General features: G+C 42.9%; 1 protein-coding gene across 6 annotated transcripts in view; it reads left to right on the plus strand.

The window, feature by feature from the left end:
- TANC1 (tetratricopeptide repeat, ankyrin repeat and coiled-coil containing 1) overlaps nt 1-20351 on the plus strand; it is a 232314-nt gene that overhangs the window by 43816 nt on the left and 168147 nt on the right. Inside the window, exon 2 of one of the 6 annotated variants that reach the window (XM_046018133.1) lies at nt 9132-9253. The exons of the other annotated variants lie outside the window; for them this stretch is intronic. The gene's annotated coding sequence lies outside the window, so the exon portion shown is untranslated. The remainder of the gene's footprint in view (nt 1-9131; nt 9254-20351) is intronic. 6 annotated transcript variants of the gene reach the window in all.

The following is a 20351-nucleotide window of genomic DNA, read 5'->3' on the forward strand; positions in this document are numbered from 1 at the left end:
GATGGTATTCCGTGTGTGTGTATACTACAGTTTTCTTTATTCATTCACCTGTCAACGGACATTTAGTTTGCTTGTAGGCTTGGCTATTGTCAATAATGCCGCGATGAACATAGAAGTACAAATCTCTCTCTCTGGGAACCTGATTTCAGTTCTTTTGGATAAATATACCCAGAAGTGGGGTTGCTGGATCATAGGCCTCATATATCGATTTAGGTTTGTAATACAGAACCTGTGCTCTTTGTAATGCATGGCGTAGAGAATGGGTCCTTTCCTGTCCACAGTCATTGGACAGACCCTCTTGTTCATGTATTTCGCTGTATGTTATTATAGGTAGTTAGTGCTTCTTGCTTTCCTGATGCCTTACTGTTTTTGACCATGTGTTCAGGAACTTTGAGAATTATTTTGAGGCAAAGTCATCATTTTCCAAAAAGAAAAAACCAAACCAAGCTTTTATTCGCTGGTCACTCACAGCAGCTGTGTCACTGAGGACATGTTAACACTGCTTTTGGTTTTTAAATCACTGTGTTGTTATTCCTTCCCAGGACTGAAAAAATTGCAAGGTTGGAATTTTCTGGATTGTTAACAAGATCAAAAAGCAAAGATATGAAGCCAAGGGGGAAATGTCTTTCTATAAAATAGCGGTGGAAAGCAGAAAATGCTAGAATTCTGTAGTAAATGATAGGTGTTGCAAAAATAAGCTTTGACCAGAAAATGAAGGTTACAGTTTTTCATGTTATTTTTGAATTGGGATACAGTTGAGCCAGGTAGAGTTTTTAATGTTGTCTAATTTTTTTTAAAGATGTTGATTTAAAAATGTACATATAAATTTAGCTTTGTTAACAGGGTTTTAGAACATGGCTTGATTTCTTTGGAGAGAAGACTTACTCGTTTTTATATTTGTAATTTCAGTAGCTATAGGTGTTAGCTTTGGAGTAGTTTGTAAGAAGTTCACTCCCCTCCACCCAGGGAAGACACAGCTGTAGCCATTTCTCCGATTTTCCTCAGGTTTCCCCTTAGAACTCCTGAAAGAAGCTGCGGTGGCGTCAGCGTATCCAGGGTCAGCGTGGGGGGCATTTTTCTCACAGAACAGAAACGTCCTATTTTCTCTTGCTTTGTTGATGTTTTGTTGCTGGGATTTGCATTTCTGATAGGTTAAGATCTTGTGACTTATTTGTGTTCTGGCCAGGGGACCCTCAGCTTTTTGTGATCTGAGTCATTTCCTACTGAGGCCCCGTTTGGGCCTGGAACTCCCCGCCCAGGGCTGGGAGACATGTAGCAGGGCAACAGACCTACTGTTTGCAGCTGGGAGGAAGTGTAGTGTGCCAGGAGGAGAGAACAGGGGTGTTCAGTGCTAGTGGCCTGGCACATGGTGGTCTAGAATGGCCCAGCACAGCACAGTAGCCTGATAGGGGCATCCGTGTTCCCTGTGGGTCTAGAAAAGACCTCTGGTCCCTTGGAGGATTGCCAAGGGCAAGGAAGCGCCTCAGCCTCCAGAGACTTGCAGGTTATCAGAACCAAGGGAGGGTGAGTGAGGCCTGTGGAAAGCAGGAGAAAGAAGTCGAGTCACTAGACACAAGGTCAGGGCCGGTTAAGCAGCAAAAGCAAGTTGGCTCAAACTGTTTAAATCTCTATTCTAGAAATTCCCTCTGGATTGAGCCAAGGCAGCAGGGTGGGGCAAGGGTCAAGAGGCCTCAGCTGTGGGAAGGAAGGGCCGTAGAAGCTGAAAACAGCAGGCCAGGCCTGGATGTCCCGACAACCTTGACCTCCACCCTCTTAAAATAGAGAGGTTTTCAGTACCCCGGTAGGTCATTGTAACCTGTTTGTAAAATGAATGGGTCTGAGACACATTCAACAATGAGCTCGAAACAAAACTCAGAATTGCTTTTGTGAATTCTGGAAATAGATTCAGTTTTTAACTCAGTTTAGATTAAAAAAAAAAAAATCGCTTGAAGGAAGTATAAACCGTGACCTTTTATTATGGAACTGCCAGTTAAATTCATTAAACTACTCTATTTACTAATCCCAAAGCAAACCAGTACTTTTGAATGCTATTACTTACCAAGACAAAAAATATGAAGTTACCCAATAATCAGTTTCTGAATAGATAAATGATTGAAGCTGTTGGAAGTTAGGTTGTTCTTAGATGAGGAAAAACTCACCCTAACCTTTGTGGTTCAGATAGGTACATGCAATGGTGCTGAATTTATTCCTTGTCTCTACGTCCCACATAGATTAGTTTCTAAGCTAAACTGAAGCTTGCCTCATTGACTATAGAACCCTAACATTTAAGCTTTTATTTTTTAACTCCTTATGAAAGCAGGAAGATCATCATCTTTAAAGACTATAGAAATGCTTGGGCTTATGTTAACTATACTGGCATTAAAATTGAAAAAAAAAGGAAAAAAAATGCTTGAGCTATTTTAAAACACACTTATTTAAATCCCTCCTTCCTTAAAAATGAAACAAGATGGGATTGGGAGGGAGACAAACCCGAAGAGATTCTTAATCTCAGGAAACAAACTGAGGATTGCTGGAGGGGGGTAGGGAGAGGGTGGTTGGGTTATGGACATTGGGGAGGGTATGTGCTATGGTGAGTGCTGTGAAGTGTGTAAGCCTGATGATTCACAGACCTGTACCCCTGGGGCAAATAATACATTATATGTTAATAAAAAAAAATTCCTCCTTCCTTAAGACCATCTGGGCTTCTAGACAAAGGGAACTGGGGGAGGGCAAGCAGGCATCAGCTGTGAGTTGCAGAGGCTGGGGACATGGTGTCCATGCATGGGATCCCTCTGCTCAAGGAAGTTTAAATCTGGTAAGGATATTCACTACAAGCACCACAAGAAAATGCAGATGACGAGAAGTGCCAGTGTTTGGCGAGGATGGGAGTAGGCAGATGGAAGCTTCCCGATCAGAATGGCAATGCTGTACCTGCCTTCGAAAGTCTGTCCCGGGGTTCAGTATTGTTGGAGACCACCGAGAGCCAGCACTCTGCAGTTGGATAGAGCACCTTTTCCTATTTTTGAGAACACCTGGGTCCTGAGGACTGAGGTTGCCATGTGGGCATCTTCTCTCTGGGATATAGTGGCTTAGAGACCTACAGAAAGTGAAAATAGGGGCGCCTGGGTGGCTCAGTGCGTTGAAGCCTCTGCCTTCGGCTCGGGTCATGGTCTCAGACTCCTGGGATCGAGCCCCGCATCGGGCTCTCTGCTTGGCAGGGAGCCTGCTTCTTCCTCTCCCACTCGGCCTGCCTCTCTGCCTACTTTTGAGCTCTGTCTGTCAAGTAAATAAATAAAATCTTTAATAAAAAAAAAAGTGAAAATAACCTTCTTTTAGTGCCCGGGATAATCTTTCAGGGCCATTAATTGTGCTGTTTTGAAATGCTTTGTTTTGGTGTCCTTGGACACTTTTGGGGATTGAAAGTCTATTTAAACCGTAACAACCTGTAATCTACTGTTTGGGATTTTATAAATTGTCTCCTGTCAGTCATACTTTCTCAGGGCTGTCATTGTACCTTAATTTAGCAGTTACCCACCGCCCTCTTAATTTGCAGTGACCTGGGAAACCAAATATTTCCCTCCTGTTAGAATCCTATCTAGAAGAGCTCTCAGGGAGGGCCTGCGAAAGAGGTGTCGGATAGGGGTGGGGAGAGGCTGGGAAGTTCTCTTCTAGCCCTGTGTTTGTGTTTTGAGCTGTCTGAAGGATTGCAGATGTTGGCAGCTGCAAAGACTAAGTTTTGATGAGCTGCTTTTAGCTTAAGACTTCTGTCTCCTCGCCCCTTTTCCCCACTAGAGTGTAATTCTTTTCTCCCACCCATGCCTGAGCAATTTTGTCCTGGCAAGAAGAGCATGAATGTGTTTTCAGGGACAATGAGAAGAAGGTAAAGGAAGAAAAACTTGGGCTGAGGCAAGGGTTGGGTCAGTCAGCCACTATTCTTGAAACTAAGATGCATGGAGCCATGTGGAAGATACAGAGGGACGATGTGGAGCCTGCCTTTAAGATGCTTAGCGTGTAGTCGGGAGAGAGAACTAACAGACCCGAAATCCTAAGTGGAAGTGCTGGAGAAGCTTTGCTCTGGGTGTGCGTTCAGAGCAAAAGGACTGAGTCGGGAACCTTGAGACAGCCGTGCTGGGGGCCAAGCGGTATTTGAGAAAGTGGTCATGCAGTGACGCTGGAGAGACCAGCTTCCCCGGGAGCACGTAACCCCAGCGGGCAAGTGGCAGAAGTTCCTGGAGACGCTTAGCAGCACATTGGGTGAACCTGTTTTCAAAGGGGGAGTGCGTGAAGGTTTGTGGCTGGCTTGCTGACTGTTGTGTCTGTGTGGCTGATTAAAGTGCAGGCCCTCGGGCTCTACTCGGGGTAGTGTGATCCTCTTCTCATGCGGTCCGAGGTGGTGTCCAGGGATGACCTCATTCTGATCCTGTGGCCTGCAGGACAGACTTTGGGAAACACGGGCAAAGGATGGATTAGGCAAAGCCGATTAATTTTCCCATGAGAGACAGAAATTGGGAAGGAGGCATCCGAGCTCGGCTGCCTGATTTTTGTCACTGTTTCAGAAGGATGGATAGAGCAGGTAGCCTTAAGAATTAAGGACCAGGAAAGGGAGAATAGAATTAATTGCTCAACTGGAGACAGCCTTCCCGTAGTCCTCATCCTTCACCCAAGTGTCCGTGTCCTCCTCAGCCAGTCACCGTCGCACTGGAGAGCATGACGATGCTAAATTAAAATCACGTCCAGGGGGGCGCCTGGGTGGCTCAGTGGATTAAGCCGCTGCCTTCGGCTCAGGTCATGATCTCAGGGTCCTGGGATCGAGTCCCACATCGGGCTCTCTGCTCTGTGGGGAGCCTGCTTCCTCCTCTCTGCCTGCCTCTCTGCCTACTTGTGATCTCTCTCTGTCAAATAAATAAATAAAAATCTTTAAAAAAAAAAAAAATCACGTCCAGGTTCAGCCACTGTTTGAACCAGCTGGGTTTTAGGCCTAGGGAAGCTGTGGTTTTTGGGTGCTGTAACTCCAGGAAGTTATCCTTTAATGATTGTGTGCTTTGTTACATTTGGAGCTAGGAAATGTGGATCATCAGTTAAAACAAAAGAAAACAAAACAATAACCCTGTTAATACTATTACTGGAATAACCAGGAGAAATCATGGGGTAAATACAGTTCAGTAGATTCTTCCCATATGAAAACCATATTTTAATCACTTCTTCCACAGCAAACACTTGACATGGGAATGTTCTTTACAGAGGAGCTTTGAATTGTTCCCTCTTGCCCTCCAGGGCTTACTCGGGAACGGTCCAGGCTGTGCCTCTCCTGTCTTCTCCTTGAGGGAGTGTGCCCTGCAGGCCACGCCTTGCACCCAGTCCAGTGCACACCACCTGCAAATTATTACGCACTTCAGCTTCCTCCAGCTCCATCCCTGGTCCATTTGTTTGTCCTCCACCCCCTTTTTAAAGCATAAATATTTCCTGCTGCCCCCACACCAGTCAGTAAAAAGAAAACAGCCCCGGGACAGGGCAGGGGCAGTGGTTCTAGGCCCAGCTATATCCTAAGATCAGCTGATCAGCTTTATAAAGTGTCAGCATTTGAGCCTCATCCCCAGAGATTCTGTTTTCATTTTTCTCGGCATCAGAATTTTTAAAGCTCGCCCGGAGATTCTGATCTGGTGGTTAGGATCGAAAGCCACCTTGGTATGGGATGTATGGGATGTAGTGACAAGCAGTGCCTGTGTCTCAAGGAAAATGGAAGCTGCAGGATTTGAAATGAAAATAGGTACTTTATATTATTTTTATTTTTTTTATTAACATGAAAGATGTTTGTTTCAGGGGTACAGGTCTGTGATTCATCAGTCTCACACAATTCACAGCTCTCACCACAACACATACCCTCCCCAATGTCCATCACCCTGCCTCCCCATTCCTCTCCCTCAGCAACCCTCAGTTTGTTTCCTGAGATTGAGAGTGGTTTTGTCTTGTTGCATTTTTTCCTCCCTTCCCCTATGATCCTCTGCCTTGTTTCTCAAATTCCACATATCAGAGAGATCATATGATAATTGTCTTTCTCTGATTGACTTATTTCACTTAGCATATAATACCCTCTAATTCCATCCACTTTGTTGCAAATGGCAAGATTTGGTGGGGGGAGGGTTTGTTGTTGTTGTTGGCTGCATAATATTCCAGAAAATAAGTATTTTACAATAATGCCTTTTGCTGCTCCTGTCCCCAGGGCATGCTGAGTCCCTGGGGTTCTCCTTCTCCCTACCTTCCATCTTTATTTAAGCCTGCTTTCTATTAAGCACCAGCATTCAAAAGGAAACAAAATGAGAACATTCCTTTCCTTGCTTTAGCTTTTCTGTGGCATTGTTTTCTGCTCTGGCAGTTGACTGTGACCTGTACCTCCGTGAGCTCTCATGTGACCTTCGTCCCCTCTCTGGGCCTCATTCCTAGTGGAGCAGTGTTGGGGCTGCAGAACCCTGTGCAAGCAGAGGATTTGGACTGTCACATGGAACCAGGAGTCACAGGCTTTGGTCCACGAACATGCACGGTAATCGATTTTGTGGTCTGAGGAGGCCCATTGCTAGGGTTTAGGGAGATAACCTGAGGGATAATAAAAATTCTTTTTGACGAATACTTACTTCGATTGGATAAACACCTTGGGAGTCTCTTTGTTCATCCTTGAAAGAGAGTGATGACCAGGAAGTAAACCCTAATAATTCTCAAAAGCATTTCAAGGTATTCTTTTTTAAGTGCCAATTAAAAATTAGATCTGCAAATTAAGAGCTACTGATTGGCAGTTGGGGGTTATCATTCATCTGGTCTCTAAACACCTGTGTTTTACATTCCATAAAAATTCTTCCAATAAGTACACTTTTTTGTCTTTTGAATTTTACAGGAGAATATTTTCTGGCATAATGCTAGTTTTTCAAAACTTTCTTGGGCCCAAATTTTGGATTATGCATTGAAAGTGAATGGAACCCTTCGAATGGAGGAATACTGAAACAGAAGCAAGTAAAAAGTAGAAATTTGTACTTTTTTCTAACCTAACATTGATTCTGAAGGACAGAACGTGAAAACTCGAGGCATAGTTTCTGAGGTTGGGTGAGTGATCTCACTGCAGTTCTAAGTAACTTCTCAAACACCACTCAGAGTTCCTCTGGTCTCCTTGACCTGCTTTTTTTCCCTTTCTGTAATTACTGAATATGGATGGCCCTTAAAACCCATGTAGGACCAAATACAGAATCTAAACTCTGTGATCTCATCACCACAAAAACAGGCTGTAGGGACGGTCTTTCTTCTTGCCGGAAGCCGCCTCCCCTTGGGACCTCTGTGACTCTGTAATTTATAGTGGTGCCTTTGTAGTCTGGGACTCAGAAAGGACCTTTCCCCTTGTCCTTACAGAAGTGGTGTAACAGATGGGTTGCTCTAGGTGGAGAAGGGGCTAGAGCAAAAGTATGTGTGTGCATAACCTGTTGCAGTTGTAATTTTGATGGTGTCCGCACATCGGTGGGTCCTCTGGGCAGAGGGTCTGCCTGACAGCTGGTGTATTGTGGGCTGTGATGGGTATTCTTTGAATACTTGTGTGTAGGTGTGGCTGGGACAAATGAGAAGGCTGCCTTTTCTGCTTTAAGAAAGGAGGCTGGCTGAAGTACTCGAGTCAGCTGTGAGATGGAGCCACTCCCTGGCTGCCAGAAACTTCTGTAAGGAGGCCCGTGATCCCTTTTATGAGTGAATAATGGGGCCGCCCTGGGACACCAGAGCCGTGGCTTTCACCAGGTGGTGCTCTCTCTCAGTGAAGCTCCAGTGTTACCCGTGAGCTTGGCGACTGGGGCCTGGAAGCCTCGGCAGCATTTGTGGGCTGTCACTGAATGCAAGATGAGGCCATTTTTGAGGAAATGTTTGACCCAAGGTGATCACCCGGTCCACGTTGGTTTCTCTTCCGCGTTCTGCTCCCGCAGGATCTCTGCTGTCTCTGCAGCGGGGCAAGACTTGAACCCGTCCCCGGTTTGCTCCCCGAGAAAGGCTCCTCTGTTCTGTTCTCATCTTTGAAGTCCTGGTGGGGAAGGGGGGCATGTCTCCTGGAGCTTCTCATTAAACAGACTTAAAGGGGAGAGAAGGCCTCCACCCAGCCTTTGCGTGCATGAACCTATTAGGCTCTGCTGCCTTGCCAAGGTGGTTTTGTGGGCCTAAACGTGACTATACACGATTCTGTCCTTTTTGGCGGGGAGGCCCAGCAGCAGTGCTTTGAGGGCAGTGATGTGGACTGGGCCTGACGGCTGGTCTGTTTGCGCATGGGTAGCACCCTTGCAGAAGAACATTGCCCTGGGGAAGTAGGCCGAGTCAGTCATGGGAACCTGCTTTTGGAGTCCTTCATTCAACAAGCATGCCCTGGGCACCTGCCTCTTCATGTGACAAGGGCAGGGGGTCAGGGTAGGGGTGGCAGTTCAGACAAGCCTTAGAGAAACTGGCGGGAGGGGAGGTAGAGGCAGAAGGAAGCAGATGCTAGAGCTCAGGTCCCTGAGAAGAAGGACTGGTGTAACTCCATGGGGGAGGGGGACAGAGCATGCAGGGGGATATTGGAGCTGTGCTAGGAGGATGACTAATTTCCAGAGTGGGAGAGAGGTGCTTCAGGATGAGGGAACGGGAGAGCAGAGGTGTGAAACTGGGCAGTGCGTTCAGAAAGAGTGAGCTCTGTGGAGAGCTGGAACCTGTGAGGACTGGGGCAGGGCATGTGGGAACTTCAGTACCCTGTGTGTTTTAGGGAGGCTCTTGGCCCCTTATCTCAAACCTTTGAAACATTTCTTTGTGTCCTGGGCTGCAAACCCATTAACATCACTTAAAGGGAAAACCTGAGGTAGGAGAAGTAAACAAATACTTCTGTACCTTGCTCCTGACGGGGAGGCTTTCAGTAAGTGTCTCCTGTCAGCTCAGATGGAGGGCATCAGAAGAAAGAATGAATTTTCTTGCTTTTGCCAGCCAGTCACCTTGCTTTCCCCTCTGTTAAGAGTATGTATGTGCTGACGTCTCTTTCCTTTCCATCATAGCTTTGTCGGGAGTTTCCGGGAGGTCGTAGCTGCTTTTATAAACTCTCTGCTCTTTGTCTCCTAGGGGAGTGTGCTCACAGGATTTCCTTTTTCCAGTTCTCTTTCTAGCTTTCTGTGGTCAGCTTGTCCAGAGGAGCTTTCTGGGTGCCGCACCCCCCCCCCCCCCACTGAGACCGCCTCTCTCTGTTGCCAGCACGTGGAGTCTGGGGTGAGGCAAGGTGAGTGGGACCCACGGAGAATCCGTCCTCTGAGAGACCCCGCTTTCCAAGATGAATTATCCTCTGAAAATTTTGAGGGCTTTGAAAGTAAATTGGGATTTTAGTCAAAGAAATTTAAGAATTAAAAAAAAAATTGGTGTCTTAATTACTGTGTTAAAACACTCCTACTAATAGGGATGCTTCAATATGGTTTTCTTTCCCATTTTCCATTTTTCGGTGCCCATATCAAGATTTTGGGTCTCTTTATGGTTCATAGCACAGTATTGCACTGAGAGCATTTAATACGTGTTGTGTGCCTAGCTGAATACCTCAATATTGACAGTTTGCAAACACAGAAGTCCTCTTAACTTATTCTGAGTTGTGTCTTTTCCCTTCCCTGGGTTTCAAGGAGGATATATATATATATATATATATATATATAGATAGATAGATAGATAGATATATTTTTTTTAAGCTGGGTGCCTTCAGGAACTTTAGGAAACCCGTTAAACTCCTGTACTATGGTTTTCCTGTGCTGCAGTTTTATATGTGAATTTTCAAACTAAAATCCCTACTTCAGGGGTTTGGGTAAGGCTGGAGGCTCCTGATGGGTAAAACTTTTGTTCTGTTCACATTGTTGGTTGCATTCCCTATCTCTAATGAGTGGCAGTTAGCAGGACTCACATATTCCCTCTTTTCTTTGAGAAGAGAGTTCACTGAGAACTGGGTCTTCAGTTCCATCTTAAGTGAGCACAGCTTGGAGGACTGTTAGTTGTTTATGTTCAGCTGCTCACAGTTGAGGCCGCGGAGCAGGCATCTCCAGGAGGTCCAGGATAGACTGGTTGACTGAGGGCTCTGAAGACTGCCCTATATTCCTTCTCTGTGGGTGTTGGAAGAGGTCCCCTTAGGAGATGGGAGTCAAGGTTAAAGCTGCTTCCAAACCACTGTGAAATCTTGAAACGTGCATGTAACATGCAGGTGAACTCTGCCATCTGTCCTGTGTGGCTTGCTGGCAGGACTTCACATTCTGCCCTTACCCCTCCTGCCCTGCATTGCTTGTCATAAAGAACACAACGGTCACATTGCCCCTAAAACTTCGGGGGATCCTGCCGAAAGGTAAAGCTTCTCAGCAGGAGCATGGCTGGGGAGTACACAGCAGAATCCAAGGTGAAGCTTTAAAAATTAGAATACTGGGACTCCCCTCACCCCCCCACCCCAGGTGTGCTGAACTAGAACTTCGGGGTTGGGGAGGGAGTCCCTGCTATGTTTGCTTAAAACTTCTCAAATGGAGATAGTGTCTAACTTCTTGAAAAATATTTGTATGTGGACTGGACTTAAAAACAAAGAAATTCTTAGCCTGAGCAGATGTCTGGGGGAATTATTTTTGAGCTCTTCTAACTAGTTTAACCAGTTCATATAGCCAAGCCAAACATTCCCTTATTGTGCCATAATTTGCATGGTTGAACCATTTTATAACTTTAAGTTAGAATTGCCCGGGACAACACTTTCTATTGTTGTAAGTATAACAATAAAATAGAAAAATGACACTGATGAACAGTTTTCTAAATTTAATAATAGTTAACGCTTATTTAGGAATCCAGGTGGGAATCTGCTTAAATGGAATTTCACCCAAAGTATGCAGAGATTTGCATATTGAAACCAAAGCTTTTTGACCTATGGTAACACATTTTTCAAAGTAGTATTGAAATAGCAATTTAAATGTATTGCCCCCAGAGATTTATTAGACAGGAAATTTATTTAGTAAGGGATAGATTTTTTTCCCTCTTCCAGGAGGTTTTTTGGGTGGTAGAGAATTAGCTAATTTTTCTTTATTCCTTCCCTGGGACCAACTTCAGGAAGTCGATAGGAACTTTAATAGCAAAGATCATGTTAAATGTTTAACTGTCTCTTTTGCAAATTCCCTTTCTCTGAAGGAAAATCTTGCAACTTGTTATTTGAGGTTTTAATACTTTAAGGTTTGATGGAGAATGAGTTTATGTTTGAGATCAAAGAATCTTTTTTATTGAGGGGGGACCTGACAGATGACCTGCTACCTGCTTTTTCATTGCCTCAGTTTCATGGAAACCCTCTTAAGGTTACCCATGGCCTCTGATAGAACTCTCTGGCATGACTTTCTTTTTTCTTTTTTCTAGAGATTTTATTTATTTACTTGACAGAGAGAGAGAGATCACAAGTAGACAGAGCAGCAGGCAGAGAGAGGGAAGCAGGCTCCCCACCGAGCAGAGAGTCCGATGCGGGGCTTGATCCTAGGACCCTGAGATCATGACCTGAGCCAAAGCCAGATGCTTAACCTGCTGAGCCACCCAGGCGCCCTTGGCATGAATTTTCTGTAGCACTTAATAGTACTGACCAGTCCTCATTTGAAGCTTCCTTCTTGGGTTCTTTTGCATCATATCTGACTACATTTCTTCTTTATTTCTTCCTAGGTCGTACTGTATTTGCCCTTAAATGTTCATGTTCCCTGAGCTTTGATCCTTGGTGGTTTTTCTTTTAGTCCGCTGAGCCTCCTTGGGGCCCTCAGTGCCTCTGTGGTTTCAGCACCACCCACGTGTTAATGACCCCTAAGTCTTTCTGTGAGTTCATCCTCTTGTCTCAAACAATCTCTTGGATGGTTCTACTTGGATGACTCCTATTTACTTCTAAGTAGGAATCTCCAAACTGAACTCCTTTCCCTCCCAATGCTTGCCTGCCTCCTGTCTCCCTGCTCCCCGCCACCCCACTCACACAAGTCTCCTTATGTCTGTCTCCCTGCTTCCCTCCCCCCACCCCCCGACTCCCACGAGTCTCCTCATCCCCAGACTCCTGCCTGCTTTTCCCACTTTGGTCATTGGCATTATTCAAGCCAGAAAATGTGTGACTCATCCTTCATCCTCCCTCAGTCAGTCTCATATCTTCATTTGCAATTAAATTCTATCATTTTAATAACCTAAATAAAAAAGGAAAAGGCCATTCCACTGACATTTAAATATGGGCATTATAGTTGTAGTTGGGCTTATATAAGTGGACACAATAACATGAGACAATTATGACCATTTATATAATATACATTCTGTACTCTGCATAATCCTAGATACTTGTCATATGTTATTTCTAATTTTCACGACTATTCTGTGGCATATTTGTTATATGTGAGGATTTTTTTTTTAAAGATTTATTTTAGAGCTAGAATGTTTGGGGGTGGGTGGGGAGGAGGGGCAGAAGGAGAGAGAGACTTAAGCAGATGCCACACTGAGCTTGGAACCCAATGAGGGGACGGTGGGTGGTACTCGGTTTCTCGACCCTGAGATCATGACCTGAGCTGAAGCCAAGGGTCAGATGCTTAACTAACTGAGGTATCCAGGTGTCCCATAAGTGTGGAATCTTAAGTTTCAGAGAGTTTAAGTTACTGGCTCAAGATCACAGGGCAAGTAAAGCATGTTGGGGTTGGGACTGCAGGATATTAAGCCTGTGGGTTGGTCTGCCTGACTCCAAAACCTTTGACACCATGTCACTCTGTCTTGCTGTGGTACTGCCATACAGTTTTAGACTTCTGGTTGGTAGGTTGGTTTTGTTGAGGGCAGGAACTGGGTGTTACTCAAATTTCTATGTCTTACATATTTTTTCTTCATAGTACGTGCTAAAGACAAGATTTTTTTTTTTTAAAGATTTTATTTATTTATTTGACAGAGAGAGAGATCACAAGTAGGCAGAGAGGCAGGCAGAGAGAGAGGAGGAAGCAGGCTCCCCGCGGAGCAGAGAGCCCGATGCGGGGCTCGATCCCAGGACCCTGAGATCATGACCTGAGCCGAAGGCAGCGGCTTAATCCACTGAGCCACCCAGGTGCCCCAAGACAAGATTTTTTTTTTAAAGATAGTGTTTATTTAGAAAGTGAGCATGCATGTAATTGTGGAATTGGTGGGGAGGAGCAGAGGAAGAGGGACAAGCAGACTCCATGCTGAGCACAGAGCTGGACATGGGCCTTGATCCCACAACCCTGAGATCATGACCTGAGCCAAAGTCCAATGCCAAACCAACTGAGCCATCCAGGCATCCCAAGCCTCTCTTGTCTTTTTTTTTTTTTTTTTTTTTTTTTTTTTTAAAGATTTATTTATTTATTTGACGGAGAGAGAGATCACAAGCAGGCAGAGAGGCAGGCAGAGAGAAGGAAGCAGGCTCCCTGTGGAGCAGAGAGCCTGATGCGGGGCTCGATCCCAGGACCCTGAGATCATGACCTGAGCCGAAGGCAGCGGCTTAATCCACTGAGCCACCCAGGCGCCCCCCTCTCTTGTCTTTTAAAGTTTTTATTTTAATTCCATTTCATTAACATACAGTATTGTATTAGTTTCAGGTGTACAATATAGTGATTCAGTACTTCCCTTCCATATAATACCCGGTGCTCATCGTGACCATCGCACTTAATTCCCATCACCTGTGTCACTCATTACCCCCAACCTGCCTCCCCTCTGGCAACCCTCAGTGTCTTTTTAAAGAGTGTTTCTTGATTTGTCTCTTTTTTTCCTTTGCTTGTTTTGTTAAATTCCACATATGAGTGAAACCATATAGCATTTGTCTTTCTCTGACTGATTTGGCTTAGCATTTTACTGTTTGGCTCTATGCATGTTGTTGCAAATGGAAAGATTTCATTCTTTTTTATGGTTGAGTAATATTCCATTACATACAGTTCGTGTGTGTGTGTGTGTGTGTGTGTGTGTGTGTGTGTGTGAGAGTGAGTGTGTGAATATATATGCCTCATCTGCTTTATCCATTCGTCAGTCAAGTGACACGTATGCTTCTTCCATAATTTGGCTATTGTAAGTAATGCTGCTGTAAACATAGGGGTGCATGTTTCCCTTCGAATTAGTATTTTTGTATTCTTTGGGTAAATATCCAGTAGTGTGACTGCTGGATTATAAGGTTGTTCTATTTTTCACGTTTTAAGGAACCATCACACTGTTTTCTACAGGGTCTGCACCAATGTGCCATCCCATCAGTAGTGCAAGAGGGTTCCTTTACCTCTACATCCTTGTTAATACCAATCATTTCTTGTATTGTTTTTAATTCATTCTGACAGGTGTGAGATGATATCTCATTGGAGTTTTGATTTGTATTTCCCTGATGATGAATGATGATGAGCATTCTTTCACGTGGCTGTTGGCCATCTGGATGTCTTCGGAGAAATGTCTGTTCATGTCTTCTGCCCATTTTTTAATTGCATTATTTGCCTTTTGAGTGCTGAGTTATATCAGTTCTTTATATATTTTGGATACTAACTCTTTATCAGATATGTTATTTATAAATATCCTCTTCCATTCGGTAGGCTGCCTTTTTGTTTTGCTTCCTTCATTGTGCAGAAGCTTTTTATTTTGATGTAGTCTCAATCGTTTATTTTTGCTTTTGTTTCCCTTGCCTCAGGAAACCTATCTAGAAAGAAGTTGCTACTGCCAATGTCAAAGAGGTTACTGCCTGTGTTTTCTTCTAGATTTCAGGTCTCACATTTAGATCTGTAATCCATTTTGAATTTTCATGTATGGTGTAAGAAAGTGGTCCAGTTTCATTCTTTTGCATGTTGTTATGCAGTTTTCCAATACCATTTGTTGAAGAGACTTTATCCTGATGAATGTTCTTTCCTGCTTTGTCAAAGATTGAGCATATAATGGTGGATTTATTCCAGGATTTTCTATTCTGTTTTATTGATCTTTGTGTCTATTTTTGTGCCAGTATCATACTGTTTTGATTACCACAGTTTTGGATTTTTAGTTTGTTTGTTTTTAGGACTTAATCTCTACACCCATTGTGGGGCTCAAACTTATAACCCCCTGATCAAAAGCCATGTCCTTTATCCACTGAGCCAGCCAGGTGTTGCGGTTACTACAGCTTTGTAATACACTTGACTTTTGGAATTGTGATGCCTTCTGCTTTGCTTTTCTTTCAAGATTGCTTTGGCTACTTGAGGTCTTTGTGTTTCCATACAAATTTTAGGATTGTTTGCTCTAATTGGGTGAAAAATGCTTTTGGTATTTGATAGGGATTCCATTAAATGGGTAGATTGCTTTGGGTAGCAGAGACATTTTAACAATATTTGTTCTTCCAGTCCTTAAGCATGGAATGTCTTTCCATTTCTTTGTCATCTTCAGTTTTTTTCATCAGTGTTTTATAGTTTTCAGGGTACTGGTCTTTCACCTCTTGTGGTTAGGTGTATTCCTAGGTATCTTATTCTTTTTGGTGCAGTTGTAAAGATTCCTTAGTTTATTTTCTACTGCTTCATTATTAGTGTATAGAAATGCAACAGATTTCTGTACATTGATTTTTGTATCCTGAGCTTTCACTGAGTATCAGTTCTAGCAGTTTTTTATGGAGTCTTTGGGTTTTCTATATGGAGTATCATGTCATCTGTAAATAGTTAAAGTTCTGTTTCTTACCTACTGATTCGGATTCCTTTTATTTTTTTTTTTTGTCTGACTGCTGTGACTAGCACTCCCATTACTATGTTGAATAAAAGTGGTATAAATAAATAAATTAAAAAAAAATAAAAGTGGTGAGAGTGGACATCCCTATCTTATTTCTGACTTGAGGAGAAAAGGTCTCTGTTTCCCCCACTAAGGATGATGTTAGCTATGGGTTTTTCATATATGGCCTCTATTATGTTAAGATATGTTCCCTCTAAATCTACTTGGTTGAGAATTTTTATCATTAATACTATTGTATCTTGTTAGATGCTTTTTCTGCATCTCTGGTGTATCACATTGATTTTGAGAATATTGAACCACCTTTGCAACCCAGGAATAAATCACATTTGATGATGGTGAATGATTTTCTTTAAATGTACTGTTGAATTTGGTTTGTTAGTATTTTGTTGAGAATTTTTGCATATATGTTCAGCAGGGATATTGCTTTAGTTCCCTTTTTTAGTAGTCTTTTTTTTTTTTTTTGATAGAGTATGCACTTGCATGTGTGGTATGGGGGGTGCAAAGGGAGAGGGGGAGAGAGAATCTTAAGCAGGCTCCACCCTGCAGGGCTTAATCTCACAACCCTGAGAGATCATGACCCAAGCTGAAATCAAGAGTTGATTTCACCACCTAGGTGGTGAACCACCTATGTGCCCCTTTAGTGGCATCTTTATCTGGTTTGGGTATCAAAGTAATGCTGTCCTCATAGAATGGATTTGGAAGTTTTCTATCTTGGAATAGTTTGAGAAGAACAGGTATTAATGCTTCTTTAAATATTTGATAGAATTTGCCTGTAAATCTGTCTGGGTGTTTTTTGATTACCGAATCAGTTTCTTTTCTGGTTATCTGTCCAAGTTTTCTGTTTCTTCCTTTTGCAGTTTTGGTGGTTTATGTTTTTAGGAATTTATCCATTTCTTCTAGGTTGTCCAATCAGTTGGCCTGTTGTTTTTCATAATATTCTCATGATTATTTGCATTTCTGTGGTGTTGACTCTTTCTCCTCATTTGTGATGTTGAGTAATTTCTTGGCTAAGTCTTCTAGATGTTTATCAGTTTTATTGATTCCCCCCCCGGCCCAAAGAACCAGCTCCTGTTTTATTGGTCTGTGCTGGTTTTTTTTGTTTTTTAGTTTCTGTGTCATTTGTTTCTGCTCTAATCTTTATTATTTCCTTCTTTCTGCTAGCTTTAGGTTTTGTTCTTTTTAGCTCCCTTATGTGTCAGGTAAGGTTAATCGAGATTTTTTTTCTTACTTCTTCAGATAGGCCTATAGTTGCTATAAATGTCCATCTTAGAATTGCTTTCGCTGCATCCCAGAGATTTTAGACCATTGTTTTCATTTTCATTTGTTTCCATGTACTTTTAAAATTATTTCCTGGTTGATCCATTCATTATTCAGTAGGATGTCATTTAATCTCCATGTATTTATGTTCTTTACAGATTTTTTTTCTTGTGATTGACCTGTTCTCATAATGTTGTGGCCAGAAGTTATGCATGGTATGATTTTGATCTTCTCAAATTTGTTGAGATTTGTTATGCGATTTTTTTCTGGAGACTGTTCCGTGCACACTTGAAAATGTGTCTTCTGTTTTAGGATGGAACCTTCAGAATATATCTGTTAAGTCCATCTGGTCCAGTGTGTCATTCAAAGCCATCGTTTCCTCATTGATTTTCTGTTTAGATGATCTGTCCGTTGCTGTGAGTGAGGTGTTATAGTCTCCCTACTACTGTAATATTATCCATTAGTTTATGTTTGTTATTAACAGTTTTATGTATTTGGGTGCTCCTGTGTTGGGTAAATATATATTTATAATTGTTACATCTTCTTGTTGGATTGTCCCCTTTATTATTATATAGTGTTCTTTGTTGTTACAGTCTTTGTTTTAAAGTCTGTTCTGTCCAATATAAGTATTGCCACTCTGGCTTTCTTTTGATGTCCATTTGTGAGAAAAATGGTTCTCCATCTCCTTGCTTTCAATCTGCAGGTGTCTTTAGGTCTGAAATGAGTCTATTGTAGAGCCTTTCCTTTTTGTTTTTAAATGACAGCATGTGAAAATGTAGAATCCTCTGACTCTCTGGTCATGCTGTTTGAATCATTCATGTGCTGGTCATAATGAAGGCAGAAAAGGCCCTTTCAAGTAAAGACCTTGTTAATGGGAATAGCATAGATCAACCTAGTTGTTAGCTTGAGGTTAAATGTGCTAGAATAGATGAGGATATGATCTATGAAAAGCAGAGAGTACATATGTAGGTAGAGGCAGGTAAATAAAAGCAGAGTCTACTGACTTTTTTATTTGGTTAAATTGCTTTTGGGAGGACGGATTTGAACATGAGTTGTGCTATACCAGACAAACTAAATCACTGACAGGTGATTCTACACTTTGTATCTTTATAGGTCTCACCTTTTATCCTGTCCTGAGAAGGAAATATTCTTTGTTTTCCATCACTGTTCTCCCTTCTGCATCAGATTTTGGTAACAAAAGTTTGTCTAAGGAGAGGGTCCCCTTTAACGAATACATAAAACCAATTTGTCACTGTGGAATTTAGAAACTATGTAACCTTTCAAAGTCTCAGATTTTGTTGTTTTTTTTTTTTTACAAAGTTGTTTCATAAACTTGGAGGCAATGCTGTATTTTGCAGGGTTGTTTTAATTGTAACGTGACAGAGATAATCTGTCCACAATTAAGAATAGGTCCACAATGAAGAGTAGGTCTTATTGTCCCCACTTAGTTATCAAAAGCCTATATTTCCTTTTTTTTTTTTAAAGATTAATTCATTTTAGAGAGTACGCACGTGTGTGCAAGTGGGGGAAGGGGCAGAGGAAGAAAATCTCAAGTGGACTCTCTGCTGAGCCTTTGCAGGGCTTAATTCCATGACCCTGAGATCATGACCTGAGCCAAAATCAGACACTCAACGGACTAAGCCACCCAGACACCCCAGAGACCTACATTTTTCAGGTTTAAAAAGGCTTTTGCTGGTCCATCAAGAAAAATTCTGGAAGAATTGATGTGAGATGGAAAGGGAGGAAGAGAGTCGCAAGCGGTGGTTCTTTGGTATTGGACCCTGAAGAGTGCGTCATCATCAGCTGGGACTTATTAGAAATAAAGTCTCAGCTTCAAACCAGACCTAAAAGTCAGACTGGGTGTGGGGCTCAGCAGTCTAGCTTAACAAGCCCTAGGGGTGATTTTGATGCACTTTAACTGGTGGAAAGTAAGAGAAATCAGGCCGCAGGTGGTCCAGTTGGGGGAATGATGATTACCTCCCCAGAGTGGTGGGAGGGAGTAGAGAGGAGCTGGAACTGGTGAGACTTAGTCATTCGACTGGCTACTTATTAGACCAGGAAGAAGGCCATGGGGAGGTGGAGGCCTGGAGTCTGTGGACTGAACGGGGAGGTGGCGGTGGGGGAGCTATCAACGGGAACCCAGAACCCATGCTGGCAGGGGATGGGGCGGGTGTTGGAGTTCCAGGGAAGAGGAAGATGAGCTTAGTTTTGGACATATAGAGTTTGTGTTGCTATAGTTGATGTCAGCAAGCTGGAAATAAAGTATGAAAACTACAGCCCAGGTGAAACAATGGGGAAACCTGTTTGTGAGTTGCCAGCGTGGAGGTGGCCGTTGAAGTGGGAATTCACATTATTTTTCCAAGGAAAATGGTGCAGAGAAAAGAGCTGGGGTTGACTGGTTTGGAATTGAATGTTTGTGATGATCGCATTCAGCTTCTGTCAGAAGCATAAGTATAAAGTTTAAGTATAAAGTTTAAGTATAAAGTTTAGGAATATGTGGTGATAATAGTTTTAAATAAAACCAGATTATCCCAGTTCCTTTGGAGTTTTGTCATAATGCTATCTTTAGAGGCCCCCTGCTGTGTGATAGCGGCTGGTCTTGTACATCATCCAAGCTTGGGATCCAAGGCTTAGGGTTCCAAAGACAAGGTTCCTAGTGTTCTTTCCTCCGAGAGAGAAGTGGAGTTAGTGTTCAGAGTGAAGGTGGCCTGGAGCAGACTGCTGTGTTTCTCTGTCCCAAGTTCTTTATGTGTCCAAGGGGACAATTAGAGTTCTACCTCCTCCTTGTGAGGACTGGACAGGACCCCTCAGAGTGGAAAAACCCCACAGTGCCAGCCAGAGGTTGCTTCTGTGTCCACCTGTGCTGTGGTTTTCATGGTGTCTTGTTGAATTTGTGGAGTAAAAGTCTTGTATTTGTAGCAGGTTTACAGTATTGATAAGAAGAGGTAATTGTAAGAAGTCCTGAGTCTCAGTTGGAGATGGATGGCTTCGTACTTTTCAGTGAAATATCCATACACGGAAATATGCGTTTTATTAGGTTTATGAGAAGGCTGAGGGAGTTGGCTTGGGAAGTTTGCCTAAAAACGAGGACCAGGCATTTAAAAAGCTTATTTTATATCCAGCTCTGTTGTAGACCCACATATTTTGCTGTAGCTGAAAGACGTTTCACTGAGATCATGAAAACTTAGTACATCTGTGCAGCATCTTCATTATATCGAGAACAATTGCACTGCCAGGGTTTCTAATTCAGCGTTGTTCAAGGAACATGTGTTCCTGTTTATCACTAGGTTCTAATCAGGATGTTTTTCCTTAAAGGGACCACACACTTGTATTTAGAAAATAAGTTTGTAACTGTGCTACAAGTACAAAGGACCTTGTAGGTGTGGAGACTGTGG

This window comes from Meles meles, chromosome 9 (genome assembly GCF_922984935.1).
Source record: "Meles meles chromosome 9, mMelMel3.1 paternal haplotype, whole genome shotgun sequence".
NCBI classification, from domain to species: domain Eukaryota; kingdom Metazoa; phylum Chordata; class Mammalia; order Carnivora; family Mustelidae; genus Meles; species Meles meles.